We start from the raw sequence: 14,890 nt of genomic DNA, 5'->3' as shown, positions 1-14,890 counted from the left end.
CGCAGGAAGGGACACCCGGTCCAAGGCTTGGGAGGCCGGAGAAGGGGCGCAACACAGAGTCTGTGGACACCCTGAGCTCGCTGGAGCAGGCTTTGAGCCTTGTCGGTCAATTGGGCCCGGATAGGGAAGCTCCCTGGCCAGACGACTTGCCAATGAGCAGCCTGCCTCACGAGCCTAGGTCTCAGAAGGCCAGGGGTCAGTGCGGGACCTGCGAGGAAGAGCCATCTTGGCACAGGGGGACCTTCGATGGAGTTGCGCATGATTGTGCCTCTCTGGCCTGCGAGGCGTCGACTTCCCTGAGTTTCTGTCTAGTGTGTGTGTGTGTTTCTGGTGGGTGTGGTTGTTTGTGTGTGTGTGTGTGAGAGAGAGAGAGAGAGATAGGTAGAGAGAGAAAGAGAGAGAGGGAGACAGAGATAAAGATATATATATATATGTTTATATACAGAGAGAGAGAGACAGAGAGAGCGAGATAGACAGAGAGAGAGAGAGAGTGAGTGAGAGAGAGAGAGAGAGAGAGAGAGACAGAGAGAGAGAGAGAGAGAGGCCTCCTGCCTGCTGCTGTCGCCAGGGAGCTCTGAAGCTCTCTGGGCTCTCCAAGAGTTGCTGTTGGCTAAGAAGTAGGGGAGAGAAGGCACGTGGTCCCCTGCGGGGCTGTTTCTTGGCAAAGGAGGCAGAACAGGGTCTGGGGCTAGGGAGGTTTTTGAGGTCCCGGCCAAGAGAGGCTCACCAAATAAGTGTCGATTGTGGGAGAGCCAGGCTGTGCGTGGACGGCACTGTGGAGTGGGAGGCTGGAGGTGTGGGGTGTGAGTGCCGCGAGGTGGAGTTATAAGAAAGGTGGAGGCGCTGGAAGAAGTGGAGTGGTAAGGTAGCTGTAGCAGAGCTGTGGTTAGGGCGGGTGATGGCGTCTGAGTTGAGGAGAGAGGACTAGGCTTAGGCTGCTGGGCAGGCTGTGGATGACTGGGTTAGTGGTAGTCCGCTGCTGTGGCTGGGCACCCTGGGCATTGGGGACTGGGGCAGTGGGTGCATGAGGACCAAAAGGGACTGGACTCTGCATGGGCCGGGAATCGAACCCGGGCCTCCCGCGTGGCAGGCGAGAATTCTACCACTGAACCACCCATGCCATGGCCTAGGCTGTCACCTGACTGCTGTCACAGCCTGTGCTCCAGGACCAGCTAGTTCCTCGTTTCCCCCCTGACACCTAGATGCCGGGCCTTGGCCTCATGGACCAAGCAGGCGAGCTCGAGGGCCACACGGACAGGAGAGTCCCGGGACCAGAGTGAGGCTCCGCGGCTGAGAGCCGCGCCTCTCCCCTCTCCGGGACGCCTAGGTCCCACGTCAACCCTGCCTCTCCCTGCTGCCAGCCGAGGAGCTAGCAAGCCAGCGAGCTTGCGGGCCGGCGGTGCGCGCAGCAAGGGTCGGCAGGTGTGCGCTGGCGACGGCCACCTGCGCACAGAAGAAGCCTGGACGAGCAGAGCCCGAGAGGATGGGCGCGGTGGGCTTCTCCCGCAGGAGCTGGAGGAGCAGGAAGGAGCGGGAAAGGGGTGGTGAGCGCGAGGGCCGGGCCAAGAAGTGCGGGTCTGGGGTAGGGATGGATGAGGTCCTCTGTTGGCACGGGGCCGGTCGGATGGGCTGGCGGGGTGCTCAGGACCGGCGCCCTCACGGACTCGAGCATCTCCCCCAGCCCCCCCCCTGGAGGTGGCTAATTTAGCAAGGCGTCCCGTACGCGCCGCTGCCGCTGCCCTCCAGTAAGTGTCGGGTGTTGAGAGCAGGGCGCTCCTCCAGGCCCAGGCGTGTGAGAGAAGGTTGCGGGCGTGAGAGGAGTTTGGGCGGCGTCGGAGAGGCGGTGGTAGGAGGCACTCACGGGACGGTGGGGTGGGAGCTGGGGGCGGGGTGCGTGAACAAAAAGGCGAGGTTGTCAGGAGTGGGATTCGAACCCACGCCTCCAGGGGAGACTGCGACCTGAACGCAGCGCCTTAGACCGCTCGGCCATCCTGACGACGGGTGTGGGCGCGCGGCGGACCTGTCGCGTCGGGGCGCCCGGGTTGGTGCCGGTATGGCTGCTCAAGCTGCGGGCGAGGAGCGGCGTCCACCGGGTCCACGTCTAGATGCTGCTAGGCGCCAAAGTCGCTCCCTGTCCGGGTCCCGGTCCCGGTCCCGTTTCCGGTTTGGCTCCCCACACCACCCCAGCCCAGGCGGGACCACCCAGGAACGAGAGCAGCGTCTCCCGCGGGCATGGGCGGGACCAGGGTGCTGGGATGCGATGGTCGGACGTGGCTGCGGTTCCACGTCCTGGTGGGAGGGTCGTTTGGTTGCGTCGGGGAGACTTTGGGGATGGGTGCGGAGGTCGGCGGTGCTTCGAAGGCGGGGAGGGTGGCGGGCCTTGTAAGGGCGTCGGAGATGGCCGGCCGTCTCGGTGGCAGCGCCGTCGTCGTCGTCCTCGTTAGTATAGTGGTGAGTATCCCCGCCTGTCACGCGGGAGACCGGGGTTCGATTCCCCGACGGGGAGACATACCATTCCTTTTTAGCCAGACGGGCGGCCCTTGGTCCCTTGGCCAGCCTTGCTTGCTTGGCCCCTCGCCCCAATGCCAGGACAGTGGTCCTCTGGCCCAAGAGCCGGGCTCGGGCTGTCCACTGCCAGGCGGGCCCACATGCCTCCCGGCCGTCGGGTCCCTAACCTGGCGCCTGGCCAAGGGCTCTGACACCTGGGAACTCGACTTACACACACACACACACACACACACACACACCCCGACGAGGCGGCCGGGCGTGTGTCAGAGCCGGCGGCGTGCGACCCTCGGTGCCTGAGCCACCGCTGTGCCAGGCGGCTCTGGGTGGTGACGTGCCCGCTCGGTGCTGTCCCGGCTGCTCCCTGGCTCCTGTGGCCCTCGTTGCGTGAGCTGCCCTGGCCCGGTTGCTGCAGTCAGGAGGCGAGAGCGCCGCGCAGCACAGGCGTGTGCGTGCGGGAAGCGCGGGTGGCATGGGACGCTGAGGAACAACGCTTGCTCGGCGGCGGAGGCCCGGTTGTGGTTGGCGTGGGTGTCGGTGTCGGTGTCGGTGTCGGTGTCGGTGTCGGTGTCGGTGTCGGCTTTGGCTTTGACTTTAAGGTTGGGGCAGGATGGGAAGACCAGGTAGGCGACGGCGACATCGTCTGTGTCCGCTGGCTGGTGGCAGTCCCCGGCGTCGTGTGTGTGTGCGGCGTCGTGTCGGTGTGGCGTTGGTGGTATAGTGGTGAGCATAGCTGCCTTCCAAGCAGTTGACCCGGGTTCGATTCCCGGCCAACGCACAGGACCCGCCTTTTGCCAAGGTTCAGGGCCGACATTGGCCCTGTCCTCCGGCGCCTCTCCGCCTGTCCCGAGACTGCACTGCGCCGCGGCGGGCCGAACGACCACACAATGGAAGGAGGTTCTAGACCTTTTGAGAGGGTGGCGAGCCGGAGGAGAAGGGCCAGGGCGAGGCGTTTTACCGGGAATTGGCGCCCGGCTTGCCGGAGAAGCGACAGAGGGCAGCGGGCAGCTGGCAGCGGGGGGCGGGCAGCGGGCAGCGGGCAGCGGGCAGCGGGCAGCGGGCATGGCAGGGAGGGGACGGGCAGGGCCAGGGGGCACGGGCAGGCGCCGATCGATCGAATGGGCGCCCAATGCCAGCCGCGTATTGCCGGGCGGCCGGCTGGGGCGAGCGGCTGGTTGTCAGGTTGGCAGACTGGCTGAGAGTCTGGCTGCCCGCGAGAGGCGCGCACCGTCGAAGTCTGGCCGTCGCTCCCTGGTGGTCTAGTGGTTAGGATTCGGCGCTCTCACCGCCGCGGCCCGGGTTCGATTCCCGGTCAGGGAAGCTTCTCTTCTTCCTCTCTGTAACTCGCCCCTTTCTTGACACCTTTCCGGCCCTTCCCTGCAATGGGGGCCCCACTACCCCCACTACACCTTTCTTGCTTTTTACCCAACGGCGTCGCCGCGACAACCTGCTGGCATCTTTGCCTCCGGACACCTTGCCACCTCACCCCCCATCTTGACACCTGTCCTGCCCCTCCCAGCACTTGGGGTGGGCACTACCCCCACATCACCTCTCTTACCTTTTGCCCAACAGCGTTGCCGCCAGACACTGCTGCTCCGCTCCACTAGTACGTACCTACACCCTCACTCGCAATCCAACAGCCTGCAGCCTCACCGGCGCTCCCTACACACACACTCACCAGCCCTTTCTTTGATTCCCACTCACGCCCACCATCTTTTCCTGCACACACCAAATCCTCAGGGCCTGTCCAGCTAAGCCCTGTTGCGGCCCGACACACCCAGCCTACACACCGCCACTGTCACACCGACGACACACAAACACCCGACACGCAGCGCTCCCGCGCAAGCTTCCGACCCACTCATGGAGCCCACTGCGTCTCCACCTCACTCTATCGCCTGCTCTTAGGTCTCCAAGAAACAGTCTTGCTTGCCCTACCTGCCACACCTGCATGCATCACACGCTCCCTGGAACCTTTCCTCTGCTCTTCACAACTGAGCAAATGCAGTGATTCGTTCCAGTCTACAGTGTGTGTGTGTGTGCTTGTGCAAATATGTCTGTCTCTCTGTTTGTCTATTTCTGTCCTTCTCTGTGTGTATGTGTGTGAGCGTAGGCATGTATATACGTATGTATGTATGTATTTATATATGCATGCATGCGTATCTTGCAAAACTCCAGGGTCTCTAAGTGATCGTTTATGGTGGCAGTGTTGGTATGGGATCGGGAGGAGAGCGCGTGTCCGTCCGTGGGTGGGGGTGCTCTGTGGGGTGGTGTTGAATCCGTGCTTTTAGCAGGCAGGGCGAATGCGCAAAGCACCTGGTGTGGTTACTAAGCTTCCGCATCGCCGCAGGGCGGACAGTGCCCGACCCAAGGCGCGATTTCCTCGAAAGCCCTCAGAGCGGCTGGGGGGGGGGGGGGGAGGGGAGAGCTGAGGCCAAGCCTGGCTGTTTTAAGGCCGCTGTTTCTGCGGCTCCTTGTGTGCGCGGGCAAGCGGTGCAGGTGCCTGTGTGAGTCGGGATATTGGAGCGGAACCTCTTCCCACCTAGGTTTTGGGTCCGTTGCCGGGTGGGTCCCCTCGGTCGTGACCCTGTCAACAGGTCCGGGGCACGAAGACAGATGGTGGTGTGCTTACCGCTGGGTTCAGCTCCGCTTCGATGGGAGGCATAGTCTGTGCCCACCCGTGTGTGTGTGTGGGAGGGTCAGACACGCCTTTTCCCCACCCGACCTCAACCCAGTCCCCCCGGAAACCTTCCCAACAGAGGACACGGAGAGACACCCGTGTCGAGCTGGATCTGGGAAGAGTCGGTCCAGCAAGTTGCTGGGCCACTTGTGTGGCTCCCATGAGACGGTCATGGGAAAAAAGACAACGGAGAAGCCTACGCTGGCAGGTGTCCGAATGGGGCCGTCGCCTGCCAAAGGCAAGGATCCACGCTTGCCTCTGTGCTCCCTGGGTTCTCCTCAGCTTGGCCCTTCTGGCTGGGAAGAGGGACTCTGCTTGGATTAAAGGTCTCTCTAGCACGTGCCTGCGGTGAACGATCGAATGATTGCTGTGGGACAGACAGCAGACAGGCTACCGGTAGGGATGGTGGTTGGGGTGCGGGGGCAGAGCTGGGGTGGTTGTGGCCAGGGGCGTGCCATCCTTGGGCACGTGGTCCTGAGGTGTAGGCAGCAGGCTGAGCAAGCCAGGTGTGAGCACCTCCCCCACGGACAGCTACCTACCGCATCAGGTCCTGCCTCTGCTTTCCTACCGGGGCTGCCCTCTGTGAGGGACTTAGGAGCCCAAGAAACCAACACTTCTCCGCCCAAGCTGCTTTTGGTCGTGGTGTTTGATGGCAACAATCCCAAGCCTGACTCAGACTGAAATCGGTACGAGGAGTGGGGTATTGCTGGGACAGAGCAGATCCCATGCTTTCGGGATTAAAAGGAGCTCTTGGGGATGAACAAGAAAGGAATGGTTATGGTTCAACAAACGCCGGCTTCTGTGCCGCGTTGGAGCAGGGTCAACCGTGCTGCTTGTTTCTGGAGAACTTGACAAAACCCTGCACTCATCCGGGAAGAGAGACTCTCAGTTGAGCAGATGCCTCCATGAGATGATGAGTAGTCTTTTTTTCCCCCTTTTTTAAAATTGATATTCAGTGAGCTCTACATTTTTCTCTGCTCTCCTCCCTGCCTCTCCCTTCCCTCCTCCAACCTTCCCCCAAGGTCCCCATGGTCCCAATTTACCCAGGAGATCTTGTCTTTTTTTACCTTCTACTTCCCATATAGATTAGATCTATGTTACTCTCTCTTAGTGTCCTCATTGTGGTCTAAGGTCTCTGGGATTGTGGTTTGTAGGCTGGCTTTCTTTGCTTTATGTTTAAAAACCACCTATGAGTGAATACATGTGATAATCGTCTTTCTGTGTCTGGGTTACCTCACTCTAAATAACGTTTTCTAGCTCCATCCATTTTCCTGCAAAATTCAAGCTGTCGGGTTTTCTTTCTTTCTTTCTGCTGTGTAGTACTCCATTGTGTAAATGTACCACATTTTCCTTACCCATTTTTTGGTCGAGGGGCATTTAGGTTGTGTCCAGGTTCTGGCTATGACAAACAAAGCTGCTATGAACATAGTTGAGCACATGTCCTTGTGGCACGATTGAGCATCTTCTGGATTGGAGTATACCCAAAAGTGGTATTACTAGGTCTTGTGGAAGGTTGTTTCCTAATTTTCTTAGAAATCGCCACAGTGACATCCAAAGCGTTGTAGCCACGAGCTTTCATTCCCACCAGCAATGCACAAGTGTTCTCTTTTCCCCACAACCTCTCCAGCATAAGTTGTCATCAGTGTTTTTGATCTTAGCCATTCTTTCAGGTGTAAGATGGAAACTCAGAGTTGTTTTGATTCGCGTTTGTCTGCTGACTAAGGATGTTGAGCATTTCCTTAAGTGTTTTTGAGCCATTTTAGATTCCTCTGTTGAGAGTTCTCTGTTTATGTCTTTACTCCTTTTTTTTTTTTGGATTATATGTTGTTTTGGTGTCCATTTTCTTGAGTCCTTTGTATATTTTGGAGGTCAGACCTCTGTCTGATGTGAGGTTAGTGAAGATCTTTTCTCATTCTGTAGGCTGTCATTTTGTCTTGTTGATCGTGTCCCTTGCTTTACAGAAGGTTTTCCGTTTCAGGAGGTCCCATTTATTAATTGTTTCTCTCAGGGTCTGTGCGGCTGGGCTTCTATTTAGGAAGTGGTTCCCTGTGCCAATGCGTTCAAGCGTACTTCGCACTTTCTTTTCTATAAGGTTCAGTGTGGCCAGCTTCATGTTGAGGTCTTTGATCGATTTGGACTTGAGTTTTGTGCATGGTGATAGATAGGGGTCTATCTTCATTTTTGTACATGTTGATATCCAGTTATGCCAGCACCGTTTGTCAAATATGCTTTCTTTTTCCATTTGATACATTTTGCTTGGTTGTCAAAAGATGATGGGTCAGCCGGGCGGTGGAGGCGCACGCCTGTAATCCTAGCACTCGGGAGGCAGAGGCAGGTGGATCTCTGTGAGTTCGAGGCCAGCCTGGTCTACAAAGGGAGTTCCAGGACAGGCTCCAAAGCTACAGAGAAACCCTGTCTCGAAAAAACCAAAAAAAAAAAAAAAAAGATGATGGGTCTTTAGTCCAACATGTAGGGTATTGTCTTGATTCACAAGTGGTGTGGGAGGGCACATGAAGGGAAGGAGGTGGGTGGTTTTCTCGCACCGATAAGAGAGCCAGTAAGCAGCCCTCGTGCTAGTCCTCTGCTCCAATTCCTGCCTCTAGGTCTCTCAGCCCACCCTGCTTATAAGCCCCAAACCCCAAACCTCAAAGCCTTGTCCCCTAACGCCCATGAACTCCAGCCCCACCTTCCCCACCCACCCCCACTTCCATCAGTGTGGCATTAAGGACTCCTAGGAAGAAATAAAACCGTCTCACCTCAAGGTTTCTCTAAGTCACACATTTGATCAGAATATGACGTGATCCTGGTCCTTACTCAGAAATGAATGTGCAGGAAACACAGCAGGTGGTCGCAGGACCTGCTAGCGGAGATCAGGCTGTCTCTGCTCCTATCCGTTTCCAACGCCGCCTTAATCCAACGTCTCCATACCTCAAAACCTCAACCACCACCACCACCACCACCACCACCACCACCACCACCACCTCCACCAAAACCACCACCACCACCACCACCACCACCACCACCACCACCACCACCAAAACCACCATCATTACCACCTCCACAACCACCAGCAGCAGCAGCTTCAGCCAGGGTAAAAACCCCATCTCCAAGCCACCACGTTGGGTCTCTTTTGCTCTTGTTCGGCTACCTTGTTTGAGCTGTGACTGCCAACAAGAGTCAACTGAAGGGCCCCACTTGGTTCAGTCCCTGGGTTCTCTTTAGAAACAAGAAAAAACCTGCTTTGTTCACGAACACTCCCACTCGCCTTTGTTCAGGCTGGTCAAGGACTGACAGGTGGCAGAGGGCAGTCCGTCTCCTGTGGTGAGACTGGCCCTTTCTCTGCCGGTGGGGGGTGGTTGGGTCCGGTGACAGGTGAGTGAACGTTTTCCTTTGTGGTACCCACCACAGTCGAGCACAAAGAGGATTAGGACCGCAGGAAGGGACACCCGGTCCAAGGCTTGGGAGGCCGGAGAAGGGGCGCAACACAGAGTCTGTGGACACCCTGAGCTCGCTGGAGCAGGCTTTGAGCCTTGTCGGTCAATTGGGCCCGGATAGGGAAGCTCCCTGGCCAGACGACTTGCCAATGAGCAGCCTGCCTCACGAGCCTAGGTCTCAGAAGGCCAGGGGTCAGTGCGGGACCTGCGAGGAAGAGCCATCTTGGCACAGGGGGACCTTCGATGGAGTTGCGCATGATTGTGCCTCTCTGGCCTGCGAGGCGTCGACTTCCCTGAGTTTCTGTCTAGTGTGTGTGTGTGTTTCTGGTGGGTGTGGTTGTTTGTGTGTGTGTGTGTGAGAGAGAGAGAGAGAGATAGGTAGAGAGAGAAAGAGAGAGAGGGAGACAGAGATAAAGATATATATATATGTTTATATACAGAGAGAGAGAGACAGAGAGAGCGAGATAGACAGAGAGAGAGAGAGAGTGAGTGAGAGAGAGAGAGAGAGAGACAGAGAGAGAGAGAGAGAGAGAGAGAGGCCTCCTGCCTGCTGCTGTCGCCAGGGAGCTCTGAAGCTCTCTGGGCTCTCCAAGAGTTGCTGTTGGCTAAGAAGTAGGGGAGAGAAGGCACGTGGTCCCCTGCGGGGCTGTTTCTTGGCAAAGGAGGCAGAACAGGGTCTGGGGCTAGGGAGGTTTTTGAGGTCCCGGCCAAGAGAGGCTCACCAAATAAGTGTCGATTGTGGGAGAGCCAGGCTGTGCGTGGACGGCACTGTGGAGTGGGAGGCTGGAGGTGTGGGGTGTGAGTGCCGCGAGGTGGAGTTATAAGAAAGGTGGAGGCGCTGGAAGAAGTGGAGTGGTAAGGTAGCTGTAGCAGAGCTGTGGTTAGGGCGGGTGATGGCGTCTGAGTTGAGGAGAGAGGACTAGGCTTAGGCTGCTGGGCAGGCTGTGGATGACTGGGTTAGTGGTAGTCCGCTGCTGTGGCTGGGCACCCTGGGCATTGGGGACTGGGGCAGTGGGTGCATGAGGACCAAAAGGGACTGGACTCTGCATGGGCCGGGAATCGAACCCGGGCCTCCCGCGTGGCAGGCGAGAATTCTACCACTGAACCACCCATGCCATGGCCTAGGCTGTCACCTGACTGCTGTCACAGCCTGTGCTCCAGGACCAGCTAGTTCCTCGTTTCCCCCCTGACACCTAGATGCCGGGCCTTGGCCTCATGGACCAAGCAGGCGAGCTCGAGGGCCACACGGACAGGAGAGTCCCGGGACCAGAGTGAGGCTCCGCGGCTGAGAGCCGCGCCTCTCCCCTCTCCGGGACGCCTAGGTCCCACGTCAACCCTGCCTCTCCCTGCTGCCAGCCGAGGAGCTAGCAAGCCAGCGAGCTTGCGGGCCGGCGGTGCGCGCAGCAAGGGTCGGCAGGTGTGCGCTGGCGACGGCCACCTGCGCACAGAAGAAGCCTGGACGAGCAGAGCCCGAGAGGATGGGCGCGGTGGGCTTCTCCCGCAGGAGCTGGAGGAGCAGGAAGGAGCGGGAAAGGGGTGGTGAGCGCGAGGGCCGGGCCAAGAAGTGCGGGTCTGGGGTAGGGATGGATGAGGTCCTCTGTTGGCACGGGGCCGGTCGGATGGGCTGGCGGGGTGCTCAGGACCGGCGCCCTCACGGACTCGAGCATCTCCCCCAGCCCCCCCTGGAGGTGGCTAATTTAGCAAGGCGTCCCGTACGCGCCGCTGCCGCTGCCCTCCAGTAAGTGTCGGGTGTTGAGAGCAGGGCGCTCCTCCAGGCCCAGGCGTGTGAGAGAAGGTTGCGGGCGTGAGAGGAGTTTGGGCGGCGTCGGAGAGGCGGTGGTAGGAGGCACTCACGGGACGGTGGGGTGGGAGCTGGGGGCGGGGTGCGTGAACAAAAAGGCGAGGTTGTCAGGAGTGGGATTCGAACCCACGCCTCCAGGGGAGACTGCGACCTGAACGCAGCGCCTTAGACCGCTCGGCCATCCTGACGACGGGTGTGGGCGCGCGGCGGACCTGTCGCGTCGGGGCGCCCGGGTTGGTGCCGGTATGGCTGCTCAAGCTGCGGGCGAGGAGCGGCGTCCACCGGGTCCACGTCTAGATGCTGCTAGGCGCCAAAGTCGCTCCCTGTCCGGGTCCCGGTCCCGGTCCCGTTTCCGGTTTGGCTCCCCACACCACCCCAGCCCAGGCGGGACCACCCAGGAACGAGAGCAGCGTCTCCCGCGGGCATGGGCGGGACCAGGGTGCTGGGATGCGATGGTCGGACGTGGCTGCGGTTCCACGTCCTGGTGGGAGGGTCGTTTGGTTGCGTCGGGGAGACTTTGGGGATGGGTGCGGAGGTCGGCGGTGCTTCGAAGGCGGGGAGGGTGGCGGGCCTTGTAAGGGCGTCGGAGATGGCCGGCCGTCTCGGTGGCAGCGCCGTCGTCGTCGTCCTCGTTAGTATAGTGGTGAGTATCCCCGCCTGTCACGCGGGAGACCGGGGTTCGATTCCCCGACGGGGAGACATACCATTCCTTTTTAGCCAGACGGGCGGCCCTTGGTCCCTTGGCCAGCCTTGCTTGCTTGGCCCCTCGCCCCAATGCCAGGACAGTGGTCCTCTGGCCCAAGAGCCGGGCTCGGGCTGTCCACTGCCAGGCGGGCCCACATGCCTCCCGGCCGTCGGGTCCCTAACCTGGCGCCTGGCCAAGGGCTCTGACACCTGGGAACTCGACTTACACACACACACACACACACACACACACACCCCGACGAGGCGGCCGGGCGTGTGTCAGAGCCGGCGGCGTGCGACCCTCGGTGCCTGAGCCACCGCTGTGCCAGGCGGCTCTGGGTGGTGACGTGCCCGCTCGGTGCTGTCCCGGCTGCTCCCTGGCTCCTGTGGCCCTCGTTGCGTGAGCTGCCCTGGCCCGGTTGCTGCAGTCAGGAGGCGAGAGCGCCGCGCAGCACAGGCGTGTGCGTGCGGGAAGCGCGGGTGGCATGGGACGCTGAGGAACAACGCTTGCTCGGCGGCGGAGGCCCGGTTGTGGTTGGCGTGGGTGTCGGTGTCGGTGTCGGTGTCGGTGTCGGTGTCGGTGTCGGTGTCGGCTTTGGCTTTGACTTTAAGGTTGGGGCAGGATGGGAAGACCAGGTAGGCGACGGCGACATCGTCTGTGTCCGCTGGCTGGTGGCAGTCCCCGGCGTCGTGTGTGTGTGCGGCGTCGTGTCGGTGTGGCGTTGGTGGTATAGTGGTGAGCATAGCTGCCTTCCAAGCAGTTGACCCGGGTTCGATTCCCGGCCAACGCACAGGACCCGCCTTTTGCCAAGGTTCAGGGCCGACATTGGCCCTGTCCTCCGGCGCCTCTCCGCCTGTCCCGAGACTGCACTGCGCCGCGGCGGGCCGAACGACCACACAATGGAAGGAGGTTCTAGACCTTTTGAGAGGGTGGCGAGCCGGAGGAGAAGGGCCAGGGCGAGGCGTTTTACCGGGAATTGGCGCCCGGCTTGCCGGAGAAGCGACAGAGGGCAGCGGGCAGCTGGCAGCGGGGGGCGGGCAGCGGGCAGCGGGCAGCGGGCAGCGGGCATGGCAGGGAGGGGACGGGCAGGGCCAGGGGGCACGGGCAGGCGCCGATCGATCGAATGGGCGCCCAATGCCAGCCGCGTATTGCCGGGCGGCCGGCTGGGGCGAGCGGCTGGTTGTCAGGTTGGCAGACTGGCTGAGAGTCTGGCTGCCCGCGAGAGGCGCGCACCGTCGAAGTCTGGCCGTCGCTCCCTGGTGGTCTAGTGGTTAGGATTCGGCGCTCTCACCGCCGCGGCCCGGGTTCGATTCCCGGTCAGGGAAGCTTCTCTTCTTCCTCTCTGTAACTCGCCCCTTTCTTGACACCTTTCCGGCCCTTCCCTGCAATGGGGGCCCCACTACCCCCACTACACCTTTCTTGCTTTTTACCCAACGGCGTCGCCGCGACAACCTGCTGGCATCTTTGCCTCCGGACACCTTGCCACCTCACCCCCCATCTTGACACCTGTCCTGCCCCTCCCAGCACTTGGGGTGGGCACTACCCCCACATCACCTCTCTTACCTTTTGCCCAACAGCGTTGCCGCCAGACACTGCTGCTCCGCTCCACTAGTACGTACCTACACCCTCACTCGCAATCCAACAGCCTGCAGCCTCACCGGCGCTCCCTACACACACACTCACCAGCCCTTTCTTTGATTCCCACTCACGCCCACCATCTTTTCCTGCACACACCAAATCCTCAGGGCCTGTCCAGCTAAGCCCTGTTGCGGCCCGACACACCCAGCCTACACACCGCCACTGTCACACCGACGACACACAAACACCCGACACGCAGCGCTCCCGCGCAAGCTTCCGACCCACTCATGGAGCCCACTGCGTCTCCACCTCACTCTATCGCCTGCTCTTAGGTCTCCAAGAAACAGTCTTGCTTGCCCTACCTGCCACACCTGCATGCATCACACGCTCCCTGGAACCTTTCCTCTGCTCTTCACAACTGAGCAAATGCAGTGATTCGTTCCAGTCTACAGTGTGTGTGTGTGTGCTTGTGCAAATATGTCTGTCTCTCTGTTTGTCTATTTCTGTCCTTCTCTGTGTGTATGTGTGTGAGCGTAGGCATGTATATACGTATGTATGTATGTATTTATATATGCATGCATGCGTATCTTGCAAAACTCCAGGGTCTCTAAGTGATCGTTTATGGTGGCAGTGTTGGTATGGGATCGGGAGGAGAGCGCGTGTCCGTCCGTGGGTGGGGGTGCTCTGTGGGGTGGTGTTGAATCCGTGCTTTTAGCAGGCAGGGCGAATGCGCAAAGCACCTGGTGTGGTTACTAAGCTTCCGCATCGCCGCAGGGCGGACAGTGCCCGACCCAAGGCGCGATTTCCTCGAAAGCCCTCAGAGCGGCTGGGGGGGGGGGGGGAGGGGAGAGCTGAGGCCAAGCCTGGCTGTTTTAAGGCCGCTGTTTCTGCGGCTCCTTGTGTGCGCGGGCAAGCGGTGCAGGTGCCTGTGTGAGTCGGGATATTGGAGCGGAACCTCTTCCCACCTAGGTTTTGGGTCCGTTGCCGGGTGGGTCCCCTCGGTCGTGACCCTGTCAACAGGTCCGGGGCACGAAGACAGATGGTGGTGTGCTTACCGCTGGGTTCAGCTCCGCTTCGATGGGAGGCATAGTCTGTGCCCACCCGTGTGTGTGTGTGGGAGGGTCAGACACGCCTTTTCCCCACCCGACCTCAACCCAGTCCCCCCGGAAACCTTCCCAACAGAGGACACGGAGAGACACCCGTGTCGAGCTGGATCTGGGAAGAGTCGGTCCAGCAAGTTGCTGGGCCACTTGTGTGGCTCCCATGAGACGGTCATGGGAAAAAAGACAACGGAGAAGCCTACGCTGGCAGGTGTCCGAATGGGGCCGTCGCCTGCCAAAGGCAAGGATCCACGCTTGCCTCTGTGCTCCCTGGGTTCTCCTCAGCTTGGCCCTTCTGGCTGGGAAGAGGGACTCTGCTTGGATTAAAGGTCTCTCTAGCACGTGCCTGCGGTGAACGATCGAATGATTGCTGTGGGACAGACAGCAGACAGGCTACCGGTAGGGATGGTGGTTGGGGTGCGGGGGCAGAGCTGGGGTGGTTGTGGCCAGGGGCGTGCCATCCTTGGGCACGTGGTCCTGAGGTGTAGGCAGCAGGCTGAGCAAGCCAGGTGTGAGCACCTCCCCCACGGACAGCTACCTACCGCATCAGGTCCTGCCTCTGCTTTCCTACCGGGGCTGCCCTCTGTGAGGGACTTAGGAGCCCAAGAAACCAACACTTCTCCGCCCAAGCTGCTTTTGGTCGTGGTGTTTGATGGCAACAATCCCAAGCCTGACTCAGACTGAAATCGGTACGAGGAGTGGGGTATTGCTGGGACAGAGCAGATCCCATGCTTTCGGGATTAAAAGGAGCTCTTGGGGATGAACAAGAAAGGAATGGTTATGATTCAACAAACGCCGGCTTCTGTGCCGCGTTGGAGCAGGGTCAACCGTGCTGCTTGTTTCTGGAGAACTTGACAAAACCCTGCACTCATCCGGGAAGAGAGACTCTCAGTTGAGCAGATGCCTCCATGAGATGATGAGTAGTCTTTTTTTCCCCCTTTTTTAAAATTGATATTCAGTGAGCTCTACATTTTTCTCTGCTCTCCTCCCTGCCTCTCCCTTCCCTCCTCCAACCTTCCCCCAAGGTCCCCATGGTCCCAATTTACCCAGGAGATCTTGTCTTTTTTTACCTTCTACTTCCCATATAGATTAGATCTATGTTACTCTCTC

The 14,890-nt window shown here is 59.7% G+C and overlaps 10 non-coding genes across 10 annotated transcripts; 6 read left to right on the top strand and 4 right to left on the bottom strand.

Moving 5' to 3' along the window:
- Positions 1 to 1,049: 1,049 nt before the first annotated feature.
- On the bottom strand, positions 1,050 to 1,120 carry Trnag-gcc (transfer RNA glycine (anticodon GCC)). Its single transcript has one exon. It is a non-coding gene; the product is annotated as a tRNA-Gly (tRNA).
- A 793-nt stretch (positions 1,121 to 1,913) lies between these two features.
- Positions 1,914 to 1,996, bottom strand: Trnal-cag (transfer RNA leucine (anticodon CAG)). The gene has a single exon. It is a non-coding gene; the product is annotated as a tRNA-Leu (tRNA).
- Positions 1,997 to 2,434: 438 nt separating this feature from the next.
- On the top strand, positions 2,435 to 2,506 carry Trnad-guc (transfer RNA aspartic acid (anticodon GUC)). Its single transcript has one exon. It is a non-coding gene; the product is annotated as a tRNA-Asp (tRNA).
- A 705-nt stretch (positions 2,507 to 3,211) lies between these two features.
- On the top strand, positions 3,212 to 3,283 carry Trnag-ucc (transfer RNA glycine (anticodon UCC)). The gene has a single exon. It is a non-coding gene; the product is annotated as a tRNA-Gly (tRNA).
- A 470-nt stretch (positions 3,284 to 3,753) lies between these two features.
- On the top strand, positions 3,754 to 3,825 carry Trnae-cuc (transfer RNA glutamic acid (anticodon CUC)). The gene has a single exon. It is a non-coding gene; the product is annotated as a tRNA-Glu (tRNA).
- Positions 3,826 to 9,660: 5,835 nt separating this feature from the next.
- On the bottom strand, positions 9,661 to 9,731 carry Trnag-gcc (transfer RNA glycine (anticodon GCC)). The gene has a single exon. It is a non-coding gene; the product is annotated as a tRNA-Gly (tRNA).
- A 791-nt stretch (positions 9,732 to 10,522) lies between these two features.
- Trnal-cag (transfer RNA leucine (anticodon CAG)) lies at positions 10,523 to 10,605 on the bottom strand. The gene has a single exon. It is a non-coding gene; the product is annotated as a tRNA-Leu (tRNA).
- A 438-nt stretch (positions 10,606 to 11,043) lies between these two features.
- Positions 11,044 to 11,115, top strand: Trnad-guc (transfer RNA aspartic acid (anticodon GUC)). The gene has a single exon. It is a non-coding gene; the product is annotated as a tRNA-Asp (tRNA).
- A 705-nt stretch (positions 11,116 to 11,820) lies between these two features.
- Positions 11,821 to 11,892, top strand: Trnag-ucc (transfer RNA glycine (anticodon UCC)). Its single transcript has one exon. It is a non-coding gene; the product is annotated as a tRNA-Gly (tRNA).
- A 463-nt stretch (positions 11,893 to 12,355) lies between these two features.
- Positions 12,356 to 12,427, top strand: Trnae-cuc (transfer RNA glutamic acid (anticodon CUC)). The gene has a single exon. It is a non-coding gene; the product is annotated as a tRNA-Glu (tRNA).
- Positions 12,428 to 14,890: the final 2,463 nt, after the last annotated feature.

This window comes from Microtus pennsylvanicus, chromosome 10, assembly GCF_037038515.1.
Source record: "Microtus pennsylvanicus isolate mMicPen1 chromosome 10, mMicPen1.hap1, whole genome shotgun sequence".
Taxonomy (NCBI): Eukaryota; Metazoa; Chordata; class Mammalia; order Rodentia; family Cricetidae; genus Microtus; species Microtus pennsylvanicus.
Note: the sequence above shows the minus strand (reverse complement) of the source record. Positions and strands in the feature narration are given on the sequence as shown.